Raw genomic sequence first — 16325 nt, 5'->3', positions numbered from 1 at the left:
TATATGCTACAATATTAATTAGATGATGACATGTGCACTCCTGGAAAAAAATTCACTTATTCTGCTATGACCATGAAGGTGCAAAGCCGAATTATGAGCATCAACAATTGTATACGATGCCGAAGAAATACTAACATGAGGCATAGCATATGGAGGTTGAGAGTAACTGGCCGAATAGCTAGTAGTAGCATGGCCAATTGTCCCATCCATCGGCATGTTTGGATTAACATGTTGCAAATTAGATGCCGATGAATAAAAAGGTGAAACACTTTGTTGCATGTTGTTGGAAGTTCCTACATGGGGTGTTTCAACTTGATTCACCAAACTCACCATGTTGTTCATCGGCATATGGATCTGTGGGGTTGTCGATGCATGAGAGTTGGAGTACATATGGTGCATGTTACTAGTCTCGTAACAACTTGAAGCATGTAAACTACTTAGAATCGGCCTATGCGTGTAATTAGATGCATGATTGGAAAACTAAGGCTGGCCGATAGAGTATAGTCATTGAGTGGTCTAGTAACACCATATGAGATATTTGCATCTACAGTAGGGAATTGGGTATTCATATTATGTTTGCAGATTGCAAACCTTAGATGATGATCTGTTCGTAGCAAGAACGTGTTGGAGACCGTTCAAAGCTTCGTCCCCGGCAGAGTCGTCAAAAAGTGTGTTCGCACATGAACACGTCACCGTGTATCTCCAATACCGAGGGTGATGCACCGCAGCTCATGTCGAATGAGACCCGTCCGGAAGCGCGGTCGGCAAGCAATCCGACGGGTGTTTTTGAGGACCCGAAACCCCTGCATGCCCGGGAGGGACCCCGTCAGGGCGCACAGCGGCTACGGGCTGCCCTAGGTCGACCTGATCGCCCCTAGGACCTCGAGGTTCACTGCCCTGCAAGAAGAAGAACGAACGAAGAACGAGGAAGAAGAAGAACAAGGGAGAAGATAAAAGATAAAAGAAGTGGTAGATGATTGTTTGATCTTGTGTTATTGTTCAATCGGCCATCACCTCTAGTCTATATAAGAGGTGGGTGGACTTCCTGTATAAGAAAAGGACTTGCCTAGCCATCCAAATCATCAAAACCTAACAAAACATAGACTATTCACGACCTCCGGCCCGGATGTCCGGCTCAAGGCCCGCATGATTGGGCCAAGCACAGTTTTTTGATAGCATCTCACTAATCGGGCTGTAACTTTTGCATACGAACTCGGAATAAGATGATTTGTATACTAAAATCAACTGTTTTGACGAGACGCACAACTTTGCTGTTGAACACTTTTCGATTTGAGGTCATCTTCGCGGTGTCTCGGGCTGTTTTCTAACATGTGCAGCAGAAAAAAGTTGTCCGGACATTCGGATCATCCGGGTCTACACCCAGATCATCCGGCTTTACTCTTTAGCTTCTGTTGTTTGGGTCGTTTATTCGTCCTCCGGCCCGATGATCTAGACCCTGGCACGGATGATCCAGCCAAACATTACAGCAATTCACGGTTTTGGTTGCAGAATTCGCGTACGACCTCGAATGAAGACGATTTTTATATCAAAATCGTCCGTTTGGATCAGACGAAGAACTTTCCAGTTGTAACTTTTTCCATCCAAGGCCATCTTAATTAGGTTTCATGCCATTCTTTAATCTGATGTCAATACGAGAATCTCTAAGATTGTCATAACTTTTGCATCCGAGCTCCATTTTGGACCATCTCTATATCTATTTCGATCAGCTTCAGAACCATCCAATGGTGACATGAAATCATAAATTTGACCTCATATTGCTATAGCCTCAAGTCACTCTTTGCGATCATGCCATTTTTGAGCGTGAACACCTTGGCGAAGCAATTTTCTCTTGTACTAGGTTAGTTGAGTTTGATATTCGCAAAAAAAAGAAAGATGTTAGTTGAGTTTGTTTTGTTGCTCTCCCATGATTATATAGGAGCATGTTTCAACTAGTCAGGGAAGAAGCAAGTCTTAGTCTGGAATTTAGCTAACGAAGCCCGGGTAGCAAGTCTAGTTGTGGTAGTGTGTGAAACCAAGCAGTAGTAGGATTGGGAGGCACTGGGAAAGGTAGTAGCGACCTAAGAAATGTGGTTTCTCCTCCTAAGATAGCCATGTGTGGCGATTGCACTCTCTCGCTTTGAGCGGACGCCATCTAGTTTCATATCTTGAGTGGTGGAGCTAGCCGAACCGAAAGTTCATGCCAAATGTGCCCTGGAAGAAGGCTGGCAAATGCCACGTAACACCTTCAGCCAAAACAGATGGGAGGAGCATGTTTTGAACCTATGATGATGGCGGAAGGGGCATGCCGCTGTGCACTTTGGCATAACACCGAAGTCCAAAGCGCCGCGGACTCACGGTGGCAGAAGAGGCAATCCGACATGCCACTGGCCGAAAGGATCGATCAGCCGTCCTGCGTGGTGGAGGTCTGGGCAATTTCCCGTGATGCGACGACACCCTCTAGGCTGGACATGCTTTGTCGAGCACTTTAAGGCCCTGTTCATTTAATCCCCTCGCCATGGGGATTGAAGGAGATTGGGGAGGTTTGAGAGGGTTTTTGACTTGCAAGGGATTTAATCCCCTTTAATCCCTTTCAAACCTCTTCAAACCCTGCCAAACCAAATAAGGCCTAAGGGAGCTTCCTACATAAATACAATGGATAGCAAGTTTGAGCTCGATTTGAGGGGTTTAGAGTTGTCACAGTAGAAGAAAAGATAGATCAATGTAAGATCTACAATAGTCGTGTTTGTCACATGAATGCCGTACTTTTTGGCTTAATTAGCTCCCAAGTACTATTATTTTCTACTGTTTTCGGAATTAGCACAATGGGATGCCCACTTGCGCGAGTAATTACTTTATTTCTTTCTTATTGAACAAGTTAAATAATTTTTTTGAAGACAAAAGAACGTCAAAGAAGCTACCCAGAGCAATACCCTTTGGCTCCGGTGCCGCTGCCGGTCCGCCTCGTCTTCTATGGTCCAATCAAGACCAGCACAATAGCAAATAGACAACGACTTCAACAATGCAACAACGCAATTTTGTCACCGATGAGCCCGACCAATAAAGGACAGTGCAAGAGTTTTCACCCAGACATGCAGTGGTGTCGCAATCAGCATCTTCAGGATGACTCATTCAAGAGTTGCATTCGTCAGTACTCCACGCCTCGCCAAAAAAGCACTAGCAAATTTCTGAGATGATTTACTAACTTAATACCACCGCCACGGCTGTCACGGGACATGAAGTGGTGTTCAGTGCACAAAACTTATAAGCATCCATTCAGGAATGACCGTGAAGAGTTCTACTACAGTGGCACTCTCTGACAGCACCCCTTGGTTCACCCAACGCGCACATCTTCATCAGTACTCAACCATCCTTGTTTTATTGGCCAGTTGGGAGTGAAACTTGGTCTGAAATCTAGCTTAATGATGCACGCATAGAACAGATTGTGGAATACAATGACCAATTCATCCTGATTGATTATCATTATAGGATCTACAGTTTGCAGCTAGACCCTCAGCTTGGTCTACAGGAGATAAAGACGTTGTGGTGGGATGGCATGGATGAATGCCCATATTTAAGACCATGGCTAGTTGTATGTGGCGACATGCTTCTCATTGTTGATCATTGCATCAACTTATCATTGGAAGCACCATTGACCTATAAACCCTACTGCCTCGATATCTGTACCAAGCCGGCAAAATGGGTGGAGGTAAAGAAGCTGGAAAATTGGGCACTCTTTGTTGGGGGTTTTGTGATGAGCACACCGTTTTCTTGCATGAGCCCATAACTATGGGGAGCGAGGAGGAACTGCTTGTACTATGCCCATTACTCTGAACCTTGGAGCATACATGGGTTTGGTGATGAGGCAGATGCTGTGTGGGATCCGTCGACCAATCCTGACCTTCCGTACAGAAAAAACTGGTACCACCAGCTGCAGGCCCTCTGGGTGTATCCAAGTGTGTTCGATTCTGATAGCGAGTGACCGCTGTGTGTTACTGCAGTTTTCTGCTTTGCCTTCACCTTCCAACAGAGAGCATAGCCTTTTCCAGCTTCGGCAGAGGATGCTTCATGGAGGCATTATTACTTGAGCTTTTGTTGTTAGTTTCATCGTTCAGATTTTAGAACTCTGTAGGAAATTTTTATGCTGGATTTAAGGCCTACTCCAGCTTCTGCAGTTGGCTTCACCATTCATATTTGTACTGTGCCGTGTAATCTTTCACTGGATGGGTGTGTACTTATCCACACTATTTGTGTGCTAGAACTGACAAGTTTCATGTGCCTTCCCTGTTTCAACTCTTTCTCAATGAAGAACTGCATGTCCTAACCTTTTCATGAAAAAAAGTATCTTACATCACATTTGAATATTTTCTGTGATTGGCTGCATGTAGCAAGTCACTGTCCGTTTGTAGGCATTCTTGTTTGTACTTCTGAATCTTTGAACAACGTTATCGCGCACCATCAAGTAGATGTGGACCTTCTATAAATTGTATGAAAACTTGCACAAGCGTCGCATTCACCGGCAGTAAGTATTAACTCTGCATGTCCTAACCTTTTCATGAAAAAAAGTATCTTACATCACATTTGAATATTTTCTGTGATTGGCTGCATGTAGCAAGTCACTGTCCGTTTGTAGGCATTCTTGTTTGTACTTCTGAATCTTTGAACAACGTTATCGCGCACCATCAAGTAGATGTGGACCTTCTATAAATTGTATGAAAACTTGCACAAGCATCGCATTCACCGGCAGTAAGTATTAACTCTGCATGTCCTAACCTTTTCATGAAAAAAAGTATCTTACATCACATTTGAATATTTTCTGTGATTGGCTGAATGTAGCAAGTCACTGTCCGTTTGTAGGCATTCTTGTTTGTACTTCTGAATCTTTGAACAATGTTATCGCGCACCATCAAGTAGATGTGGACCTTCTATAAATTGTATGAAAACTTGCACAAGCATCGCATTCACCGGCAGTAAGTATTAACTCTGCATGTCCTAACCTTTTCATGAAAAAAAGTATCTTACATCACATTTGAATATTTTCTGTGATTGGCTGAATGTAGCAAGTCACTGTCCGTTTGTAGGCATTCTTGTTTGTACTTCTGAATCTTTGAACAATGTTATCGCGCACCATCAAGTAGATGTGGACCTTCTATAAATTGTATGAAAACTTGCACAAGCATCGCATTCACCGGCAGTAAGTATTAACTATAGTAAGCAGATCATGTGCTAATGGTCATGAGCTATATGTTAACCATCTGCTTTGGTGCTATGCGTCGTTTAACTCAGGATGTGCTTCGCAAGTTGGCAAGATGGCTTGTGGTTCAGAATACACGCTATCTGAACTTGAGTGCAGACATGGGCTTGTAGGATTATATATCTTGTCATGCAAGCACTTGCCCGATTACTGCATTCATAGCTAGGACTGCTGATCAGGAATTTGCTATAGCTTATTATCCAGCAGTCCGACTCAAGTGACCTTAGGCATGCACCATCTTAACAGTTGTACTCCCTCCGTTCAGAAATATAAGATGTTTTGGATATTTCAATATGGACTACATACTGACTGAAATGAGTGAACAAACACACTAAAACGTGTCTATATACACCCCATTCTGAAAAATGTTAGAACATCTTATATTTGTGAACGGAGGGAGTATAATTTAATTAGGTGTTTGTGTTTCGCCTATGATATGATTTAGGAGTATTTGATGGGCATATCATTTTTTTTAATTATGATGGTACCAAATTATGTCTGGGAACTAAAATTTTGTCGAGTCATTGAGTAGATGTTTGACGGACAGAATACTCAGTTTCAAGCGTTGGCTGCAATTGACTCAGGGCGTGGTTTTTAGTTAGATGTGAGATGAATTTTCTTTGTAACTCAACAAATATTAATTTCCTGGAGTCGGTGGTTATCTTTGAGAGTTGTAAGTTCTTTTTTGACGGGAAGTTGTGTAAGGTCTTCCTGGCTACTTCTTAGCAGATGTGTATATGCTACCTCAGATGCAGCCCCATAGTTAGAGGTTATTTGGTTGGTGACCTGAGCAGGGTGCCTTGTGTGCCGGAGGTTTTGGTCACTTTTTCCTATTGTGGCAGCCGTGAAAAAATGTTGTTTCGTTCATGCCATGAGCCCGAGATATAATAATGATATCACACAACATGGAATACGTACTATTTGTTCTTGCCTGAGTCAGGCTTCTGAATTTGGTGGTCTGGCAGCTCCGGCTAATTACTTGAAGGCTGAGCTCAGGTCAGGCTACTGAAAATGTGGTCAGGCACCAACTAAACAAGATGCAGGCTAGTGCCCGGCTTGCCCCTGGCCAAGCAAATTTCTCTTGTACTATGTTAGTTGAGTTTGATATTCGCAAAAAAGAAATGTTAGTTGAGTTTGTTTAGTTGCTCTCTCGTGATTATATAGGAGCATGTTTCATCTAGTCAGGGAAGATGTCTTAGTCTGGAAGTTAGCTAACAAAGCCCGGGTAGCAAGTCTAGTTGTGGTAGTGTGTGAACCCAAGCAGTAGTAGGATTGGGGAGACACTGGGAAAGGTAGTAGTGATCTAAGAAATGTGGTTTCTCCTCCTAAGATAGCCATGTGTGGCGATTGCACTCTCTCGCTTTGAGCGGACGCCATGTAGTTTCATATCTCGAGTGGTGGAGCTAGCCGAACCTAAAGTTCATGCCAAATGTGCCCTGGCAGAAGGCCGGCAAACGCCACGTAACACCTTCAGCCAAAACAGATGGGAGAAGCATACTTCCAACCTATGAGGATGGCAGAAGAGGCATGCCGCGGTGCACTTTGGCACAACACCGGAGTCCAAAGCATCGCGCTGGCAGAAGAGGCAATCCGACATGCCATCGGCCGAAAGGATCGATCAGCCATCCTGCATGGTGGAGATCTAGGCAATTTCTCGTGATGCGACGACACCCTCTAGGCTGTAGTTGCTTTGTCGAGCACTTTAAGGCCTTGTTCGTTTAATTCCTCGCCATAGGGATTGAAGGAGATTGGGGAGGTTTGACAGGGTTTTTGACTTGCAAGAGATTTAATCTCCTTTGATCCCTTTCAAACCTCTCCAAACCCTGCCAAATCGAACAAGGCCTAAGGGTGCTTCCTACATAAATAGCAAGTTTGAGCTCGGTTTGAGGGGTTTAGAGTTGTCGCAGTCGAAGAAAAGATAGATCAATGTAAGATCTACAATAGTCGTGTTTTTTCACATGAATGACGTACTTTCTGGCTTAATTAGCTCCCAAGTACTATTATTTTCTACTGTTTTCGGAATTAGCACAATGGGCTGCCCACTTGCGCGAGTAATTACTTTATTTGTTTCTTATTGAACAAGTTAAATAATTTTTTTGAGGACAAAAGAACGTCAAAGAAGCTACCCGGAGCAATACCCTTTGGCTCCGGTGCCGCCGCTGGTCCGCCTCGTCCTCTATGGTCCTTGGACCATGGAGATGTGATAGATCCTGGCCCTTTTCGGCGGGAGAGCTCCATTTTTTTTAGTTTTATTAGGGTTTGTGCCATGCTCATTTAGACCAGGCGGTGGCAGTTTCTTGAAGATGGAATAAGATCCTCCCCGCCTAGCCCTCATATCCCGATGATGCTTCTAGCATCGTCGGAAGGCGTGTGGAGATGTGTTTTTGGTGGATCTCGTGGGATCCGGTCGGTGTTTGTCTTCAGTGGATATGTCTGAATCTGGTCTTCGTTCTTCTATGTATGTGTGTGTGGAGGTTGGATCCTTCCGATCTAGCTTCTTTTCATTGGTGACAGTTACTGTTCTGGTGCGTTGGTCCTATGAGCCTTACCAGTTACCACGACGACTTCCTGACTTTCTACTACAATAATGTTTTTCCGATTCCGATGAGGGAGGGGTGATGACGGCGGTGCGCCTGCGACTCGCTCCAGTAGTTGTAATCGTCGCTAAATGGTCTATGGACCGGGATGTAACTTTTACTTCTGGTGTTTTTTTGCACTACCTTGACAGTTGATGAGTAAATCAGAAGTTTCTCCTGCAAAAAAAAGAAAGTTAAATAATATTTTGGTGTAATAAAATTATTCAATGTTAAGGATCTCTAATAGTAAACAATGGAATGGGATGCAATCAAATTTTTTATCGACAATTGCTATGTTACTACGCTCTTTTCATGCATTTATGGTTGGAATCGGACAAAGAATGCAACCTGACGTGTATCATGTGTATTTTTATTTTATTTTTTTTGCATCGAAAGCTAGAACTTTATTTCAGAATCATTCGGTTACAATCTGCCCGAAGGCTAACAAGGAGGAAATCGGGGCTCTGCTCTAACCAGCACTCCGTGGCCTCGAGAGAGCAAGCACGTTGTGCACACGAGTGAGCCGGAGTATTGAACTCCCTGCTGACATGGTGAACCGAAAAGGAAACAAAATTGAGGACTATATCATCTAGTTCTCATAAAATAGGCGCGGCTACCGACCGAGAGTTGCCGCGCGAGTTCCATTGGGTGACCAGCTCCATGCTATCGACCTCCATGATCACATGTGACATCCCGCGAAGCTGAGCAAAGATCACACCCTCCCGGAAGGCTAGTAGTTCGGCGATGAAAGGATCTGAAACGCCATCTAGCGGCTTGCACCAAGCCCCAATGAAGGATAAATGGGACCGGGCAACACCACCAGCTCCGCCTGTTGATCCATCCGGGAAGACCGATCCATCAGTGTTGATGGTAATCCACCCCGCGTCAGGGGGTCTCCAGCCCTGTCCCGCCTGCATCCTTGTGCGACGAACAGGTAACTCCAGCAAAGATAGGGTTTCATGGATCCATTTGATTGCCTGAACAGGATCATATCCATCTTGATCATGAGTCCACTTGTTCCTGGAGGTCCATATAGCGTGCATGATTGTGATGATCTTGCATCTGTTATCGTCTGTGAACATAGGATCCAACACAATATCGCGCGCCCACGTTAACGGGTGCAGCCGAGGGAGTTGAAGGTCGAACCGCTCCTTGGCCGCAATCCAAAACTGCTTCGCATGCGAGCATGAAATAAGCGCATGCATCAAATCTTCATCCATTGCCTGACAGATGTCACAGCGTCCGAGGGGCTTAATATGTCGATGCTTCAAGGTTGAGGAGTCCGGCAAGATGCCACGAAGCACTCGCCACCAGAAAACTCTTACTTTCGGCACCACATGTATTTTCCAAAGCGCAGACCACAACTGTTTATTTGCTGATGAAGTGTCTGTAATCGTCCCTTCCTCTAGAGAGCTAAGCTCGTTGCGAGTCATTAGAGAACGATACGCTGATTTGACAGTGTAGTTGCCTGATTTTTCCAGTGCCCACGCCAGAGTGTCTTCCCCGCCCGTTCTACCCAAAGGTATGTTCAGAATAGCATCGGCATCCGGTGCGAGGAAGTTTTGGCGAACGAGATCAACATTCCAATTACCGGTATAATCATCGATCAGCTCCGATACACGCTCGAGGGGGGCAGCCCCGAGGCGACCGGCCGGTTTCATGGTAGCAGTGTTGGGGATCCAAGGATCGTTCCAAATGGACGTGGAGAAACCATCGCCTATCCGGTGGATCAGCCCAGTTTCCAAAGCTCTCCTTCCCGCAACAATTGCTCTCCATGTCGAGGAAGCACTCTTAGGAATCGTGGCTTGAAGGAAGCTTGTGTGAGGGAAATATTTCCCCTTCAACACCCGAGCACACAAAGAGCCAGGGTTTGTTATAAGTCGCCAGCCTTGCTTGCCGAGCATGGCTAGATTGAATACTTGAGGATCCCGAAACCCCAGGCCGCCCTTGATTTTCGGCTGTGTCAATTTGTCCCAAGAGAGCCAGTGTAGGGATCGCTTGTCCAAGGAACTACCCCACCAGTACTTAGCCATGGGTGATGTGATAGTCTTGCATACTTTTTTGGTCAGCTGAAAGCAGCTCATACTATATGTTGGAATTGCTTGAGCAATGGATTTCAGTAGCACTTCCCTTCCCGCACAGGCAAGGTTGCGCTCTGACCAGCCACCAATCTTGCTGCGAATACGGTCACTGATGTGGTTGAACGTACCGCTAGTAATTCTGCCAATGGCCGTGGGCAATCCCAAATATCGTTCGGAGAACGCCTCAACTGTAATGCCAAGAGACTGTTTGAGGGTCACTCGGAGGGGCTGCTCTGTATTGCCACTGAAGAAGATGGAGCTCTTGTCTCGGTTCACAGCCTGGCCGGAACAAGTAGCGTATATATGAAGAATTTCATTGAGCCATTCTGCACTTTGGGTGTTAGCTTTGAGGAAAATAAGACTCATCAGCAAATAATAGGTGACTAACCCAAGGTGCATGAACACTCACACGGATCCCCCTGTCGATGCGTGCCCCACCAAAGTTATTGAGCATTGAGGTGAGGCCTTGGGCGCATATGAGGAAGAGATATGGAGAGACTGGGCATCCCTGTCGAAGCCCTCTTGTTGGATTGAAGTACGGGAGCAGCTCTCCATTAACCTTGATGGTAAATCTGACCGAAGTAACACATTTCATAATAAGACTAGAAAAACGATCACCGAAGCCCAATTTGGCCAGCATAGCTTCGAGATAGTGCCATTCCACACGATCGTATGCTTTCAGCATATCAAGTTTGATGGCGCAGCTGAAATTCTTGCCCTTCTTCCTTCTCTTGATGGCGTGGATACACTCATAGGCCACTAGAACATTGTCCGTGATTAGGCGGCCTGGAACAAAAGCACTTTGTTCCTCTCCAATGACTTCATCGAGAATGAGCCGCACGCGGTTGGCCACTGTCTTGACTGCAATTTTGTACAGAACAGGACACAACGCGATTGGTCTATATTGTGAGATTTTCTGAGGGTGATGGACTTTAGGAATCAGCGTTATTGCTGTATCATTCAGTCCCAAAGGTAGTTCCCCACCGTTCAAAAAACTCAAGATAGCCATAGTGATATCTTCCCCCACGACAACCCAGTGTCGTTGGTAAAAACCCGCGGTGAAACCATCCACACCCGGCGCCTTGGAAGGCGTCATATCAAACAATGCTGTCTTCACCTCGGCTGCCGTGTACTCCCGCTCGAGTATGTGATTCATATCATCAGTGACCCGTGGTTGGACGCATTGCAACAACTCCTCCATCGAGTTGTAGCCTTGTGATTGGTAAAGTGCATGATAAAAATGAGCGATCTCCTCCTTCACTTCACTTGGATCACTACTAACATGACCATCGGCCAACTCCAATGAGGTAATGCGATTGATCCTCTTGCGCTGCCTAGCTTGTGCCTGGAAATAGCTAGTGTTCCGGTCACCTGCATGGAGCCATAGCACTCGAGATCTCTGTTTGAGCCAAATCTCCTCTTGCCGAAGAGCCTCCTTGAGCTGTGAGGCGACAGCCCTCTCCTCGTCATTTGGACCGCGCCCTACTGCAGCAGTCCGGAGACGCTCAAGTCTTTTCTGCAGTTTACGCACTCGGCTTTCCATATTCCCAAATTCTTTATGCCCCCATGATCCCAGCTCACGCTGAACCACAGAAAGGGCATCAACAATGCCTTGTAATCCTCCCTGACCTGCTCCCGATTGCCACATCTCTCGCACTTTCTCATCATAGTCGGCGTGTGATTGCCAAACATTCTCGTAGCGGAAAGACTGGGTCGCCCGGGACCAACCCATCGCAGCTGTAGCTCGACACTCAGCAAGCAGAAAGCAGTGATCCGATTCTACACTGCTAATATGTTTGACAGTTGAGAACTCGAACATCTGAAGAAACTCGGCATTGGCAAAGGCCCGGTCTAGCCTTGCTTTCACATTCATGTTCCCCTGCTGCCTATTATCCCATGTAAAAGGGACACCGTGCCACCCCAGATCCTGGAGTGCGCAATCCGAAATCGCGCCACGAAAAGCACGCATTTGTGCCTCCGGTCTTGCATGTGTACTAAAATGCTCGTCCGCAAATAGGGTTTCATTGAAGTCACCCAAACATAACCATGCTCCATGCGGGACAGCAAAAAGAGTGCGAAGAAACCGCCAGCTATGATGGCGATTCTCCAAACGTGGCTCTCCATAGAAGCCAGTAAAGCGCCAAGTTTTATCATTCTGACTGACCTTGACATCAATATGCGATTTGCTAAAATTCTCCAAGGTAACTTCAACATCTTTTGACCAAAACAAACCGATTCCTCCACTTAAACCGTCACTATCAACGGCAAAGCAACCAGAAAAACCTAAAGTAAATTTCAAATCTTCCACACGTTTCCCCCTGATCTTTGTCTCCATGACGAAAAGCAGGGTGGGGCCTTCTTGCTTCACTAATTTGCGAAGCTCACGAACTGTCCCAGGGTTCCCAAGCCCTCGACAGTTCCAGCTCATAGCATTCATTGGCTTGGGCAGGGCTGACTCGCAGCCGCTGCCGATGATTCAGAAGATGGTGGGGTAGGCCGCTTCTTCTTTGGATCCCTCTCAGGGAAAGTTTCATTCAGGTTCTCCGGGGATTGAGCTATAGGATTGGGTAAACCCTCTCCCTGAACAATATTTGCATTAGCCTCGCCGTGCTCTGTGATTGCCAACGGCTGTTGCTCCACCCTACGGTAAACCTGGGTGGAATTCGGGCCACCTTTACATTTCTGTGGCGCCGGGGTTTTGACAGGGGATGTCACCTCCGGCCCACCCTTCTGTTGGGAGCTCGACGATTGGGATTCCCTCGTGCTAGGCTGGTTGTGGTTTCTATCCCTCGTCGAATTCTCCCCCGAGTTTGCTTTCCTGCGATCTTCTGGAGCCCGTAAGGAGGAGTTGAACGGAAGATCGCCTTTCTCATCCCTGGTCCCAGGAGTCGGGCAGAAAAGATCTGAATGGCCCAGATGACCACACGAAAAACAGAAGTGTGGGATTTGCTCATATTCAATATCATACCGATCCGTACTCTTCCTTTTTGCCGAGTTGATCAAGATCCATCTACGGAGAGGTTTTTGCACTTCAATGGTTACTCTTGCTCGTAAGAAACCTCCCACCGGGTCGATTTGGACAACAGAGGCAGTCTTATCGATCTGTCTAGCTATTGCCAAGCCTCGTGTATTGTTCCTCAAATTGTAGGGTAGATTCACCACCCGAATCCAAACAGGCAGTTTATCAAACCTTAGCTCTGAAGGTTGCATGTGTTCCGCGAATTCCTCTAGGATTACTGCATGTTTGTTGATGTGCCATGGAGACCCTTCCCAGACTCGGTCTCGATCACGTCTAGTCTCAAATTCAGCAGCAAACATGTTCTCTCCCAGAGGACTTCATGGGTATTGATTCATGTATATAACGTAAAGGTCCATTTTTTTAATGTGATAGTTTTGAACAGAAATTCGAGTATTATGCCAACCTGTGAAACTATATATATCTACAAGTAGAATTTTAAAAACTTCAAAATAAAATAATAAATAACCTAATGTATCAGATTTGACACATGGTTTGACATTGTTGTCACTTGAATGTGTGAGAGGGATAGCGTATATATTTGTACTGTGCCGTTTAGTCTTTCACTGGATGGATGTGTACTTATCCACACTTTTTTGTGCTAGAATTGACAAGTTTCACGTGCCTTCCCTGTTTCAACTTTTTCTTAATGAAGAGTTGGATGTCTTAACCTTTTAATCTGAAAAGTATCTTACATCACATTTGAATATTTTACTGTATATCATTTGGTACGGGTAGTAAGTCACTGTTTGGGTTGGAGCCTTAGATCTGAATCTTTGAACAATGTTACTGCCCACTGCCAAGTAGCACCACCGTCAAATAGGTGTAGAAACATTACATCGACCGTTAGTAATAATTAACTAGAGTTTCCCGCAAAAAAAAACTAGAGTCAGCAGATTTTATTTCTTATTTTTCTTTAAAAGGAGGGTCACCCTTAGCCTCTACATCCGAATGATCCATGCATCCATATTATTAACCAAAAGGTTCATAAGGTTTGAAGTACGTACAAGCTCACAAGGGGAGCTCAAGTGGAAGTAAAGGTAAAAATTGCCACAACAGATGGAAACTAGGGCAAGATGACTAAACACCTAGACTATTATTGGATCGACATCCAAACCAGTCATAAGTAGCCCGTGCTACCGTCTCCCGACATCCATATGCTCCTTGGCTACCACATGACTGAGTGACGATCATGTACGGATCCAAGCAGTAGCTCTGTATATGACCCGTAAATTTTTTATAAGAGTTTGTCTGTTAAAGATCACATCACTAGACAGTTTCATATAGCCCACAATAATGTGCATACTCCGATGTGAATATGGCCTAAAGTATTTGGCTCTACTTCATTTAGCTACGTCCCAAAACATTGTGTTAATACTATTTAGAGGACTGAGATTAAATGCTACGGGGATTCTACGCCATAATAGCTTGGTGAGTGGGCATTTAAGAAAGAAATGTTGTATAGTTTCATCCTGATCACAGAAGCAGCATCTTATACTACCCTCCCGTCTGCGTTTTGCCAAATTATTCTAGTCAGGATCACTTCCTTATTTTACAAACCACATGAAGATTTTGATTCTTCAAGGTACTTTAATCTCCCAAATATGAAGCGATTTTTGGATTGGACCGGAGTCTATTAAATCTAGATACATAGACTTCACGTAGAATACCCCAAACACAGATAGTTTCCAGTAAAGCGCATTAGGCTCATCAGAGAGGTTAACCTTCATCAACCTCCGCAGTGGATGCAGCCAACGGTCCCATCTTGAAGGAAATATGCCCTAGAGGCAATAATAAAGTTATTATTTATTTCCTTATATCATGATAAATGTTTATTATTCATGCTAGAATTGTATTAACCGGAAACACAATACTTGTGTGAATACATAGACAAACAGAGTGTCACTAGTATGCCTCTACTTGACTAGTTCGTTGATCAAAGATGGTTATGTTTCCTAGCCATTGACATGAGTTGTCATTTGATTAACGGGATCACGTCATCAGGAGAATGATGTGATTGACTTGACCCATTCTGTTAGCTTAGCACTCGATCGTTTAGTATGTTGCTATTGCTTTCTTCATGACTTATACATGTTCCTATGACTATGAGATTATGCAACTCCCGTTTACCGGAGGAACACTTTGTGTGCTACCAAACGTCACAACGTAACTGGGTGATTATAAAGGTGCTCTACAGGTGTCTTCGAAGGTACTTATTGGGTTGGCGTATTTCGAGATTAGGATTTGTCACTCTAATTGTCGGAGAGGTATCTCTGGACCCTCTCGGTAATACACATCACTTAAGCCTTGCAAGTATTGCAACTAATGAGTTAGTTGCGGGATGATGTATTACTGAACGAGTAAAGAGACTTGCCGGTAACGACATTGAACTAGGTATTGAGATACCGACGATCGAATCTCGGGCAAGTAACATACCGATGACAAAGGGAACAACGTATATTGTTATGCGGTCTGACCGATAAAGATCTTCATAGAATATGTGGGAGCCAATATGAGCATCCAGGTTCCGCTATTGGTTATTGACCGGAGACGTGTCTCGGTCATGTCTACATAGTTCTCGACCCATAGGGTCCGCACGCTTACCGTTTCGATGACAGTTATATTATGAGTTTATATGTTTTGATGTACCGAAGGTTGTTCGGAGTCCCGGATATGATCACGGACATGACGATTGGAAACCTATATTTGGATATCGGAAGTGTTCCGGGTGAAATCGGGATTTTACCGGAGTACCGGAGGGGTTACCGGAACCCCCCGGGGGTTAATGGGCCATAGTGGACCTTTGTGGAGAAGAGGAGAGGCGGCCAGGGCAGGCCCCCCCCCCAGTCCGAATAGGACAAGGAGAGAGGGGCGGCGCCCCCCTTTCCTTCCTCTCTCCCTCCTCTTTCCCCCTCCACTCCTAATCCAACAAGGAAAAGGGAGGGAGTCCTACTCCCGGTGGGAGTAGGACTCCTCCTGGCGCGCCCCCTCCTGGACGGCCGCACCTCCCCCCTTGCTCCTTTATATACGGGGGCAGGGGGCACCCTAGAGACACAACAATTGATCGTTTGATCTTTTAGCCGTGTGCGGTGCCCCCCTCCACCATAGTCCACCTCGATAATACTGTAATGGTGCTTAGGCGAAGCCCTGCGTCGGTAGAACATCATCATCGTCACCACGCCGTCGTGCTAACGAAACTCTCCCTCAACACTCGACTGGATCGGAGTTCGAGGGACGTCATCGGGCTGGACGTGTGTTGAACTCGGAGGTGTCGTACGTTCGGTACTTGATCGGTCGGATCGTGAAGACGTACGACTACATCAACCGCATTGTGCTAACGCTTCCGCTTTCGGTCTACGAGGGTAAGTGGACAACACTCTCCCCTCTCGTTGCTATGCATC

The 16325-nt window shown here is 45.5% G+C and overlaps 1 pseudogene; it reads left to right on the top strand.

Moving 5' to 3' along the window:
* Positions 1 to 3233: 3233 nt before the first annotated feature.
* Positions 3234 to 4264, top strand: LOC125518506 (annotated as a pseudogene).
* Positions 4265 to 16325: the final 12061 nt, after the last annotated feature.

Source organism: Triticum urartu, chromosome 7 (genome assembly GCF_003073215.2).
Source record: "Triticum urartu cultivar G1812 chromosome 7, Tu2.1, whole genome shotgun sequence".
Lineage (NCBI taxonomy): Eukaryota > Viridiplantae > Streptophyta > Magnoliopsida > Poales > Poaceae > Triticum > Triticum urartu.
The sequence above is the reverse complement of the archived record's forward strand: the minus strand, read 5'-3'. Positions and strand labels throughout refer to the sequence as shown.